Raw genomic sequence first — 14213 nt, forward strand, 5'->3', positions numbered from 1 at the left:
TTCAGAAATAAATACGAAATGATTCGTGCACTGGAAGGGAGGGCGGAAAAAGGAAAAAATATTAGGACATATAGAATCCCCACGTCTTTCACATCAAAGTTCAGTTCGGATGGGGTTAGGAGGGGTTCACATGGAAAAAACAATAAAATGGAGCTCAAAAACACAAAAAAAAATTAATAACAAAAAATTGAGAGGTTGAACCAGGGCAAAGGAAAAGGAGAAGTGTGTAGAAAGGGTGGCTAGACAAGGCTATCTAGTCAAACCTGAATTCGGAGGAGAATAGGGCAGGTTCACATGGAAAAATGTCAAAAACATACGCGAAAAAGATACAAAACCGTACAAAAATTAATTACGGACAAACCAGTTCCTACGCCTAGGAGAGGACATATCCAAAGGGAGGCGTAGGAGAGGACTGGTATGTCAGATCACTGTTCCGAAGTGATAAGGGCACGTTCGCATGAAAATACATCCAATTGGGCAGGAAAAGCTTAAAAAATTAATAATGCAAAAATGGTAAACTGGAACAGGGGGATGCAAAAAGGAAAAGTGTGTCAGTCGAGGGGACGAACGTGGCTATAAGGTTGGACCAGGAGTGTGGTAAACGTAGGGGATGTTCTCATAAAAAATGGAAAAAAGTGGCGCAATAAAAGCAACCACAAGGGAAACGGCCTCGACGATAGGGGAGACCAGGGTGGGTGGGTAAGGAAGGGATCCTGTCAAGGTAGAACTAGTACGGGGTAGACTCCATGATTGGGTAATGACATATGCAAGGGGTATGCACATCAGACGCGTAGGGACATGTCCCAACACTTAAGACCTTACCGATTAGAATAGATTGATCGACACAGTCACGAACTTGTCAACCGATTGGACGTTGGCATCCCCACACTTAAGACATAACATACACTAGCAAACAGAAAAAGTAGGGTTAGGAATACTTGGCCCATTTTGTAGATGGTTGAAGGGAACCACCGTTGTTGATGCAGAAAGATTGAAGCCATCGTCAGGTAGTAAGAGGAACTAGGGCACACCACAGAACATGTCCAACATGGCATGGAACATGCAACAACACCCAAGGAGGTAGTTTTGTCGATAAAGTCCGTCGAGTCAAGTATCGATAACGAAGAATAGAACTCTCAGCTCATAGGCACTCGAGAGGATGATAGAATAGTCACTCACCCCATGACACACATCGCTCAATAAATAAGCATGAAATCCCATAACTCACGCTCGGTTTAGAATTGAATAGGGGAAAACTCATTTGGAGGGAGTATGCCAATGTCCGCAATTGATGGTGCATTCATGCGTTCCACCCATCTGGCATAGGTGCCAATATGAAGGCTAGGGAGCCTTGTAGCGTAGTGCACAGAACAAGGCGACATGTCATGTGTTGATGGTAGCCTCGTCCCGTGTGTGCATAGGGAAATAAAAATGTACCTAACTCCAATGGTCGTAACGACCCTCAATCTCACCTCTCGGAATTGATTGAGGAGAAACACCAGTCATACTCAACCCTGTAATATCCCCCGTGCTCCCCCCCGTGCCTTCCCCCATAAGAACCCCCCCCTTAATGAAAAATATACATATTATTAGTGCAAACTTTTTTTATCCCTCTCTCTCTCCCCGCCGACAGCACGTCAAGGAGAGAGAGAGGGAGTGAAGTGGAAGTCATAGGGGGGCATGCAGCCACCCAGGTGGGAGGGGTGGCAGCCATGCCACCCTCCTCCCCCTCCTATAAAAGAGAGGCTCCCCCTCCTCCCTCGATGGTATAGTGCCCCCCCTGGATGTCCACAAGTAGGTGTCCCCCCCCCCCCTCTCGTTCGTCAGGCGGCAACAGCGCCCCCCTGGGGCTTCCATCAGAGATCCTCTCCCCTCCCCCCCCCCCCCCCCCCCTTGTGTTCAGTGAAGGAAGAAGAGGGAGAGAGAAGAAGAAGAAGAAGAAGAAGAAGAAGAAGAAGAAGAAGAAGAAGAAGAAGAAGAGAAGAAGAGAGAAGAAGACAAGGAGAGGGAGAGAGGGAAGGAGAAGAAGAGAAAAAGAAGAAGAAGAGGAAGAAGAGAGAGAGAGAGAAGAAGAGAAGGAGAGGGAGAGAGAGAAGAAGAAGAAGAAGTGAAGAAGAGGGAGAGAGAGAGTAGGAGAAGGAGAAGAAGAGAAGAAGAAGAAGAAGAGGGAGAGAGAGAGAGTAGGAGAAGGAGAGAAGAAAAGAAGAAGAAGGGGGAGAGAGAGAGAGAAGGAGAAGAGAAGAAGGAGAAGAAGAGAGAGAGAGAGAGGAGAAGAAGAAGAAGAAGAAGAAGAAGAGGGAGAGAGAGAAGGGGAAGAAGAGGGAGAGAGGAGAAGAAGAAAAAGAAGAGAGGGAAGGAGAAGAAGAGAAAGAAGAGAGGGAGAGAAGAAGAAGAAGGAGAGGGAGAGAGAGAGAGGAGAAGAAAAAGAAGAAGAAGAAGAAGAAGAAGAAGAAGAGAGAGAGAGAGAAGGAGAAGAAGAGGGAGAAGAAGAAGAAGAAGAAGAAGAAGAAGAAGAAGAAGAAGAGGAAGGGAGAGAAAGAAGGAGAAGAAGAGAGAGAGAGAAGGAGAAGAAGAAGAAGAAGAAGAAGAGAGGGAAGGAGAAGAAGAGAAAAAGAGGAAGAAGAGGAAGAAGAGAGGGAGAGAAGAAGAAGGAGGAGAGGGAGAGAGAGAGAGGAGAAGAAGAAGAAGAAGAAGAAGAGGGAGAGAGAGAAGGAGAAGAAGAGGGAGAGATGAGAAGAAGAAGAAGAAGAAGAGGGAGAGAGAGAAGAAGAAGAAGAAGAAGAAGAAGAGGAAGGGCGAGAAAGAAGGAGAAGAAGAGAGAGAGAGAAGGAGAAGAAGAAGAAGAAGAAGAAGAAGAAGAAGGGAGAGAAAGAAGGAGAAGAAGAGGGAGAGAGAAGGAGAAGAAGAAGGAGAAGAAGATGGAGAGAGAGGAGAAGAAGAAGAGAGAGAATGAGAGAGAAAAAGAAGGTTCTAGAACCTTCTAAGGTCTCCCCCTCGTTAAGCCTTGTTCCTACTCATCCTTCCCACTCACTTAAACTGCGAGAACATTGCCACTATTCCCTTCAAATTGAGGGCTGCCGAATTCCTAACAAAGCTATGGAGTTCCTTGCAAGGTTTGCACTTTGAGGAAGGAGGACGAGAGCTCGTCCGATGCGATCGAAGTACGAGAGTGGGAGCTGCAAAAGGGGAAAAGAAGCAGACCGAATCAAGTGGAACTGTTAATGTCTCAACACTTGCGGATCAAAATCAAGTTTTTCTAAGACCCGATATTTATGGTAAATTATAAGCTCGTAAATCTAGTTTAAATGCATTAGAACTTGGGACGGAAAAATTCTATTGTTCTTCCAGGAAGGGGAGACTTATATACTAGGGTAAGGACGTCCTAGTGGACTCAATGCACAACAACATTTAGGAGTTAGATAGGTAAATTGTCTAGGGAAAATTTCCTATGAAGACCTAGTCGGTGCTAAGGTCGTTGGAAAGGGTGGATCACCAGTCCATAACTCGAAAAGCACGAGTTGAATTGGCATTCGACTATGTAGATTCTCGTTCCTTACAAGCAAAGACGAACTTAGGGAAAACCCCAATTCCCAAGGTATCGGATCTTGCGGGTTGCAATCGACCTAAGGAAGAATGCTGAGGGTATTCAGGAAAGGAACTTCACCTTAACAGGAATGTTGAACAAACCACCAAACTTGTCTATGTTTGAAACAATAGGGCAATGTTAGCCTTGATCAAATCAGGGTCAAGGGGAAGACCACTTAGATCATTTAAAGGATCTAGAAGGATTTCTACCTTAGAAAAGGTTGTAAATTCCTTGAGCAAGTATTTTGATACATCCAAGTTAAATTCTGGTTGTGCATGCAATGGGATTGCGATGCCTTGAAGCAAGTGGTTGTGCATTCAACTGTCTGTTAATGTGGATTTGGATGTTAATCCAAGTGGGGTGTGATTGATGATTTCATGGCTGGGTCCGTGATGATTGATTGCCATGGGAACAAAAAGGATGTTTTCCTAGTTAAAGGATGTTAGGCTGGTTGTTTCAAAAAGGATACTTAAGGATTGGCTGTGGTTTTGGATGAATATCCAAGTGATTATATTTTCATGGCGGGAACTGTAAGGATAAATTGCCATGGGAACGAAAGGAATGTTTTCCCTAGTAAATGTTATTAGGCTGGTTGCTTCAGATGTGGATGATTTCCTAAAGGGATAATGCTAGCTACCTCCACGAACCGCCAAACCCTAACCAAGGGGGTTATGAATCTGCGCCGTGAATGTGGACCGAACCCGCAGCGAGAGGTTTCTACGTGGAAATTACTTGGCATAGGAGGACGCTTGGGTGCCAGGGGGGCTCTAGCCGTAAATCCCAATGCCTTCGGACCCTACACAAGTGTCCTATGTGACTCGAGATGGGATCTCGAGGCCTTGATACTAGTTACAAGGCAGAATCTTGGTATGATAAACCTTCAGGTTTTTATTGCCGAGAGACGGAAGGATTTTTCTGCGGAGGCAGAAAGGGACACTTAATTCTCTTGTATGGGCGGGAGACAAACATTAATCTGAAGATAAGTTAAGGAAGTGTTTGATCTTGTTATCTTGTCTTCATGTCTGTGCCCTAAATTACGTAAAGGAACCTGTGATTAACAAGTTAATTAAGGAAGCTGCTTTTATGTGTCAAACATAATGTGGTAGGTAATTAGATAACTAAAACAACCCCCGAGGGAAGCGTGGTGGATATGACCAATGGGTCTATCCTACGGAAGGGTGGTCTCGGTTAGCTGAGAGCTTTCCTCAAAGGAATGTTAACGAGAAATGTTAGGAAAAGTCAGACAATGACCTTAGACAATGTTGGTTAGAATCCTGATTCATACCATTTTAGGGGACCAGAATGGGACTATGCCCTGCGGGCAGAGAGGTCGAGCGATGCATCCCTCTCATGTCCCATTCTCTTTGAACCAAGTGCGGTATGAGTCTGATTTGGTCCAGTTGTATCCACGCAAAGTGGAGCGGCTGTTGACCGACGCTAGAAGGCTGTTAGGTGAATCCGATTGCTAGGAACCCGAACTTCAGGTCAATCCTAGTGGAAATGGCTGGACACTTGCACTCGGGGTAGACTCAAGAAGACCTAGATTGCAAACCCTATGACATTTCTTGCAAGTGCTAGGCGAAGCTTTCTAGACCCTCTTCCCGATGGGCTGCTAAGACGTGTTCCGCCATTTGAGGGGCAGGCACATTACACAACCCACCCTCTGTCTCACACTCTATTGAAAGATATAGGAGGGCAACCCATTCCTGAAACCCCTTGATGTAATCCTCACATTCACTTGTGCAGAGGTTGTATGCCTTGTGCACATTTGATGGTGCAACAATGCATCTTGCCTTGTGCCGGCATACAGTGCAAGAAGGAAGGCCATGGAGCCTTATGGTGCAGTGCACATGAACATATCGTGCATTGTGCATTGAGAGGCCCAAACTGTGCATGCAACACTCCATTCACACATCTCGTCTCTCATTTGATTTGAAGGGACAGACTGGTCACTCACCCCACCCTCTATCTCACACTCTTTTGATAGATACAGAGGGAAGCCCATACTCACGTCCCCAGAATAGACTCTTAAGCTGTAGAAACTATTATTAGAAGGAATAAGATAAAGAATAGACTCCCAAAGTGAAGTGATACTATTACTTATATTTTTGGGCACAAAACTTTAGTCTTTCTACAAATCCATAACAATGAGCACATAAAAGTCACTTGCACGTGTAGGAAAATTTATGGAGATCAAAACTTTGAGTCTACATATGATTTGCAACCTCTTCAATGAAAAACATTTGTACATACACAATATACCAATAGATGTAGCAATCCCTCGATTTTAAGCTAAAGAAGAGTTTCATATAATTAAAAAATTTTGAGAAATTTGGATATTTTTATACTTTACCTTGAATCTAAAGCAAATTCCAACCTAAAATATATAAATATAATATCATTTATAATAAAAATAATGATAGTCAATTTTGGATCACTAATTAAATGAGAACAACATTCATTAATACACCATAAAAAGTAAGGAACCACCACAAAAAGGTGTTATGGTGCAACCATTAAGTAGTTTAGCACTCCAAGAGAGTGATATGGCAACACTTAATGGTATTGTAGTATTTGATAGTAATGTTGGCAATAAAAACATATGGGAGACACTAAGAAAAGATGGAGAAATGATAAGGGGGATATTCAAAGACAAGGGTCTACAAGCACCTGAGAGTGGTAGGGCCCTTAAGGGTTAGTACATTTCAATGCTAAGTACCATTTTTTAGTATTTACAAATTAGGTAAATAGCTTGATGGCCACTTGAGAGTACTATTAAACACTCATAGAAAAAGGGTACTAAACCATCATTTCCATGTCTACAGTACTAGGAGTTGAGCTAATCCGTTCAAAACAATACTTCTATCTAGCAAAAACTATTAGTGACATCCTAACAAATAGTACTCATATCGAATTGCACTTTGAACCAATGGCCACTTAATAATGGCTTGATATGAAACTTTTGTGATACCACTTCACGATGTTCAAATACTTCAAAGTGTCAATAAAGAGTTCATATTTTTAAAAAAATTAGTGATTTGTCCATATGAAAGTGGTAATTGATCCCTACAAAGAGGTGACAAATAAGTAGAATAATATGAGATAGAAATTGCAAATGGTGCCAAGCCACTTTGTAAGTGAACTTGGAAGTAATGAACAATGAATTGCTAGGAAGAGCTAAATGTTCACTAGAAAAATGTGATAAATGACTTACGAGAGGTGATAAATCACTCCTAAATGAAAAGAAACTCCTTACAAGTGGTTTGCCACCACTTTGATCATCACTTGGAAGCATTAAATTACCACATCTAACTTGTAATCTGCCAATTGTCTATGGTTGCTTATTGGTGGAAGCTAGGTGGAAGTAGAAAAAGTAGAAGTGCTATGCACGAACAAGTGATCTACCTCCACAAATAATGAGTGGGCATGAGCAAGAGATCTCTAGCCACATGAGTTTAGCTAGAAAATATTTATAAGTGGTCTATATTGGTTAATGGTAGAGCTCTTAGAAGGAGGCAAACCACTTGGGAACAATAGTGCATTGCCTGTGAATGGTAGGTCTCTAGTTTGAAGTGGTAGGGGACCACTTTCAAAATGGTAGCATACCACATGTAATTGGTAAAGACACTAGTATGATGGGCATAAATATTTTTAAAGTAGTAATAGACCACTTGAAAGTGGTGATTAACCTTTTGGAATGGTAGTAGGCCACTTAAAAGTGGCATGTACTACTTTTAAGTATTAGTATACCGATTGTAAGATGTAGTTGACCACTTGGGAATGGTAGCACACCACCAATGGGTGGTAATAGTACTCTAATTCTAAGTTTTAGGGTACCACCTATGAATGATAGTGTACCACCTGTAAGTGTTATGGGTTCACTTGCAAGCTATAGGGCACCACTTTGAAAATATGGATACCACTTATAAATGTTAAGAGACTATTTGTAAGTGGTAAGGGACTACTTTGAGATGGTTGTGAAGGAAAAATTTACTAGTATATACTACACAGTGGTATTGGACCTTTAGTAAGTGGTAGTAGATCACTTGAAAGTTTTATACATCACTTTTGAGTGTGGGTTGGCATACCACTTGTAAATGGCAATGTCCCGCTTATAAGGGGTAGCATTCAAATTGCAAATTGTAAAGGGGACCACTTAAAAGTGGTAATGCACCATGTATAAGTCATAATAGTATACCTTTTGCAATGGAAGTGCATTACTTGTAAGTGGTAGCACATGGCAGTTAGTACTCATAAGTGATTATAAGTAAAGGCATAAAACCTATTATTGGTGGTGCCTCACTTGTTAGTGATGGTGTATCACTTATAATTGGTTGTACACCTCCTGTTAGTGGTAATGTGATAGTATACCAATAAAATGAAAAATTGGTTCTAAGACATAGAAAACTAGTTTATAAAATGAAATATTGGTTCAAAGATAGAAAAAAATTGTAGCGCACGACTTGTAATCAACTCTAATAAAATGAAAAAGTGGATCAAACAAAAAGAAAAGCAACATATAAGCGTACGAATAAATTACTTTAGAAGATGCAAGAATTGAAAGTTGAATGAAATGAAGAGGGTTGAGAAAGTTTACCTTTAGTAATTAGTGACTCACTAATCTACTAAACTCACCTCCCAAGAAACAAGTGTAGCATTTTGTGTAAAGTAGTCTACAAATCTAAAGTTTAAGATTACTTTTAGAGTAAATTGGGTGAATGCTTGCTTTCTTTAACCAAATAAAGTGTCAAAATCATACTCAAATCATGATAATATTGCCATTGGTATTGGCCAACAACTATTGACTTTTTTTTAGCACAATTGCACCATATGGTAAATAACAAATACATATTTGAAGAAGGATTTTCTTGCATTAAATTCAAGTTAAATTCGCATTAACTTTTTTAGCTCATGTATGTTCTCTTGAATCAACAAGAAGTAAGATTTGCAAGATCATTCTTGACATGCAAGAACTATATCTCTTGTGCTTTGGAGATTGTATCATAGAAATTTATAACAAGTAGTGAAAGTGTAAAAACAATTTAGATGTTTGAGTAAAATATTAGATTTAGATGCATTGTTTTGGATCATTTTGATTAATGTATTAAAAACAAAAGAACAATTGAATAATTATAAAAAAAGTTAGTAGTATGATGTTAGCAAAAGATAACTTGTTACCATATCATACCTTTAAAAAATTCAAGAACATGCTTTAACGTATAGATGAATATGTTAACTTTAAATCATGGTTTATTAAACTAAATACTATTTTTAAGATACGTAAGTAATTGAATAGAGATGGAAATCTGTTTTTAAAATGATTTACATGTAGCTCTATTCTATTTCAATATTCTTGGTCAATGTGTCCAAAACAAAACAACACTATGTAAATATACTATCTTTAAGATAGATGAGTAACAATCTAAAACAAGAAATATGTTATAAGAATGGATTACATATGACTATAACTTTTTTCAATGTTATCAATCATTATATAAAAAATGAAACACTCAATAAATAGTAATCAAAAGACTTAGGGAATATGTTAGTTGCATATGCCTTTAATTTATTCTATTATTTTTAGTGGTCCTCACCTTAGAATATGTAGCAACATACATCATACATAATACAGTTTCTAAAATTAGCAATACTTGATTTATTAGCTATTGGAAATATGTTACCAAATAGTGTTTCAAATTTGATTTGAATGTTAAAATTTCTAACAACATAGAACATATCTAATAGAGGTTCTAAAATTAATTGCTCAATATAAATCAATTTTTGAAATATGTTAGCTAATACCTTTTCAAAGCCTATTTACAAAATTTGCATATCTAGCGAGAGAGAGAGAGAGAGAGAGAGAGAGAGAGAGAGAGAGAGAGAGAGAGAGAGAGAGAGAGAGAGAGAGAGAGAGAGAGAGAGAGAGAGAGAGAGAGAGAGAGAGAGAGAGAGAGAGAGAGAGAGAGAGAGAGAGGGAGAGAGAGGGAGAGAGAGGGAGAGAGAGGGAGAGAGAGGGAGAGAGAGAGAGAGGGAGAGAGAGAGAGAGAGAGAGAGCAAATTTCACAACTTAGTAATAATGAAAAGCATGTAGATGCTTATCCTATTAGAGCCATGAAGTTTTTTGTGGCACCTGTCGCACATGTTCTAGTACAATGCAAGGCTACATTTGATGTTCCTAAATTGGTGAAAGGGTTGAAATGTATGGCCAAGTTTGATGCCATGGTTGTCTATACCATTGAAGAGTCTAGTGAACATATTATTGCAAGGGGGGCTGGGGAGTTGCACTTGGAAATATGTTTGAAAGACTTGCGAGAGGATTTGATGGGTGGTGCTGAAATTGTTGTTTCTGATCCTATAATTTCTTTTAGAGAAATTGTTTTGTAGAAGCCCAATCACATTGTAATAAGCAAGTCTCCAAATAAACACAACAGACTTTATTTTGAAGCAAGACCTTTAGAAGAGGTTCTGCTTGAGGCCATAGATGAAGGGAGGATTGGGGACCAAGGGATGACCTCAAAGTTCATAGCAAGATATTAGTTGAGGAGTTTGGTTGCAACAAAGATTTAACAAATAAGATACAATGCTTGTATATGGTTGTTGACATGTGTAAGGGAGTCCACTTTCTGAATTAGATCAAAGATTCTATGGTTGCATCATTTCAATGGGATACAAAGGAGGATGCTCTTGCAAAAGAAAAGATGAGGGGGATAGCTTTTGAAATCTATAATGTACTATTTTATGCTGATGTTATTCATAGAGCTGGTGGTCAAATTATTCCTACCATGTCCGGTCAGCAAATTTCACAATTTACTAATGAAAAGTAGGTTGATGCTCATCCTATCAAAACCGTGAAGTTTTCTATGTTACTTTTTGTACATGTTGCAGCGCTTTGCAAGGTTGCACCTAATCTTCCTAAACTAGTGGAAGGACTGAAATGTCTGGCCACATCTAATCCCATGGTTGTTTTGTACCATTGAAGAGTCTGGTCAACATAGTATTGTAGGAGCTTGGGGGTTGCACTTGGAGATATGTTTGACACACTTGCAAGAGGATTTCATGGGGAGTGGCAAAGTCTTTGTTTTTTATCATGTAGTTTCTTTTAGAGAATCTATTTTGAAGAAGTCCAATCATGATGTAATGAGAAAGTCCCCAAATAAACACAATAGAATTTATTTTGAAGTAAGACCTTTAGAAGAGGGTGTGCTTGAGGCCATAAATGAATGGAGGATTGGACCAATGGATAACTCCAAAGTTTGCAACAGGATATTAGCTAAGGCATTTGGTTAGGGCAGAAGAAAATTTTTATTGATTGTGTGCCTAATGTTGTTGTCCAAGATATGCATGTGGCTGCAATGATTGGGAAAACCCTAGGTGATGCAAATGATAGCAAGCAGCCTGCTCCAAATTGTGAAAAATATGGCGATTATCTATGGCAATAGACTCCTACAATCTTACTCAAGGTGATGATAATGAGTGGGGAAAGATATAGTTGTAGGCCTTCAGTTGGCTAGCAAACAAGTTGGGCAATCTTACTGAAGGTTGCGAGTTTTCTCATCCAACAAGGGTTGTATTTTGAGTCAGATTCAATGGGATATTTGGTGATCCAAAATAAGGACTAGGAGCTTGCACATCTTGACTTTGAACAACCTACATAGACCAATGTATATTTCGCAAATTGATGTACACATAGGAGCCTATGCATCACAAGATTGATGATGGTGTTTGATAAGTGCCTTTGAGTTATCACATTGTGGGGAAAGCACTTATGCTTGTTTGAACTACAAATCCTTTAGCTTAGCAGTAGCTTTGAATGAGGCCACCATGCTCAAGGTCTATTTTTTGTAGTCCGATTAGCTCTTGCAAAAAAAAAACATTAATTGATTGTGCCTGATGTTGGTGTCCAAGATGTGCATGTTGCTACTTATGTTGCAGGTCCTGATGATAGAGCTTGGGATGATGGAGATGCTACCTATGATGATGATGCTAATGGTGCAAAGGCAGGCTAGCAATGATCGAGCAGGCCCTAGATGATCCCAATGATAGCAAGCAACATGCTCCAGATCTTGAAAATGATGGTGATTATGTTGTGGGCACCAGGCTCCTATAATCTTACTCAAGGTGGTGATGATGATAATGATGATGAGTAGGGAAAGATATAGCTCTCTGATAAGACAAAGGACAATATTCCATTGATCGAAGTATGTGATGTAGTGTTGCACGGTGATGCTATTCATAGAGGTGATCATTTGATTATCTAGGCAATGCAAATGATAGTAGGCAGCCTCTCTATCACTCTTTAAACAATGGCACTGCTCCCTCTCTATCACTCTCTCTTGCTTACTACAATCTCTCACTACTCCCTCTCTATCACTCTCTCTTGCTTACTACAATCTCTCACTACTCCCTCTCTCTCATCTTTCTCCTTTTCCCCCTTATTTGAAACCCTCACTTTAAAGCATTGGCAACAAAGGGGAAAATTTTACCTTCAACAAAGGCTAAGTTACCATGACAACACAAGCATGAATTAACTTCAATTAGGCTTTCATAAGATAGCCAAAACAATGTACATATAAGAGAGTGTAAAGGCATGATGTAATGCATGACATAATAGCGAAAAAGAAATGGTTTACAATAAGCATTGAGCTTGCAAGTGAGCTACATGGTACTCTAGTACAATACCTTTTAACTGATGAATCTCTAGAGGCATTGAATGTCCCCATTGTTCAACAATGCCTATATGGCATCGAAGATGTTGCTTATTATCTGAGGTACATATCTAATCTAGCAAATGGCTAATGAGTTGGCAACAAAAAGGAAGATGCCCAAACATTATTGGATCTAAGTCATTTTATAAGGGCATCTAAAACATCATTAGAAATTTGCATGGCCTTTTTAGAATGACTTAAAGGTTTTCAAAGTCTACTCTTGAGCATATATCTACCATCTACAAGTTCCACATCTACATTGTTGCATTATAATGCTTTAAATTTCAAAGGCCCCTTGTGAGCATATATCTATCATTTGCAAGTCCCACATCCAGCAGCTTCATTTTAATTAGATCTTTATTTTGAAGATTAACATTCGTAATCCAATTGTTAGTATGTATGGAAAATTATGAGGGCAATGCACGTTGATACCAATAAAAAGGGCTTATTGCAAATGTATTTGTCAATAATACCCTTGTGACTCTATATGGCAATAGGTAAACATTGTTGGAAGTAGAAAATGTTTTTAATGGCATATCCCAACTCAAGACTGTGTTATGGAATGCAATACTAATAGCATAGTTAGAGTAGAGATGATGGACTTCAAGTATGTCTGCTACAAAGATTGAAAGGGTTCTCCATTGTAGTCTCAGTGTTTAGATCCATTAGAGGTCGTAGAGGCTGCACTAATGCTATTTGATTGAATAGATTGTGGATCAGGGTGATTTGCATTCAAGAATCTTTGGACAATTCCAACTATCACATTAGTGGGAAATCTTGCTGAAAATTGTGAGTTTTCTGATCTAGCAAGGGTTGTACTTTGATGCAAATTTAGTGGGACATTTGGTGATCCAAAAGAAGGACTGGCAGCTTGCACAACTTGTTGGCTGTGAATAGCCTACATAGACTGTTCTATCTTTCACAAATTGGTGTATACACAAGAGACTATACATCACAAGATTGATAATGATGTTTGATAAGCGCTTTGAAGGCTTGAGAGTGTGGGTAAAGCTCTTTTGCTTCTCTTAACTACGAAGCCTTTAGCTCAGTAGCAACTTAAACAAGAGAAGGTCACTCGTTTCTTGATAGTAACTTGTTTTAGAGTTATACTGGATTCAATACAAGTACATTGGGCAACTACTCTTATATCTAGATGACAAAGTCAGGTAGGTCACCCTCCTTGAAGCAACAATATGGGGAGACTGGTCTCTTTGAATAGTTTCAGCAGTTTACAGACTATGAACATGTCGCAAGATACATTATAAATGCGACCTTTGATTTGAATTAGATTGAGGATTTGCAATCAATAGAAGGGATGTCCATAGATAAAGCATTAGATGTTGATGTCATGAATCAAAATTTTGTTCTAAAGATCAAGGTTTGTAATCCACTTGTCACTATGTATGAAAAATTGTCAGACCAGTACACAAAAAGGGCTTATTTTAAATGCATTTGCTAGCAGTATCCTTGTGACTCTTTATGGCACTAGGCAAGAATTGTTGGAAATAGAAAATGTTTTTGATGGTGTATCCCAAGTCAAAAGTTTGTTATGGAATGCAATGCTCACAACATATTTAGAGTAGGGACAAGGGACAATGAATATTGATATCTTGTAACTAACGAGGTTTGCAACTGCAAGTGGCTACAACATTGTATGTGACTATAAGATATGTAACCCTAATGTAGTTGTGCAATGATCATGGATCTATGAAGCTTTCCCAAGGTCACACACACACACACACACACACACACACACACACACACACACACACACACACACACACACACACACACACACACACACACACACACACACACACACACACACACACACACACACACACACACACACACACACACACACACACACACACACACACACACACACACACACACACACACACACACACACACACACACAC

The 14213-nt window shown here is 39.4% G+C and overlaps 1 pseudogene; it reads left to right on the forward strand.

The window, feature by feature from the left end:
- Positions 1-9697: 9697 nt before the first annotated feature.
- Positions 9698-11733, forward strand: LOC148015827 (elongation factor 2 pseudogene; annotated as a pseudogene).
- The last annotated feature ends 2480 nt before the right edge of the window (positions 11734-14213 follow it).

The sequence above is a fragment of the Lygodium microphyllum genome, chromosome 23 (genome assembly GCF_053477565.2).
Source record: "Lygodium microphyllum isolate KBCC chromosome 23, Lygodium_microphyllum_v1.1.10, whole genome shotgun sequence".
Taxonomy (NCBI): Eukaryota; Viridiplantae; Streptophyta; class Polypodiopsida; order Schizaeales; family Lygodiaceae; genus Lygodium; species Lygodium microphyllum.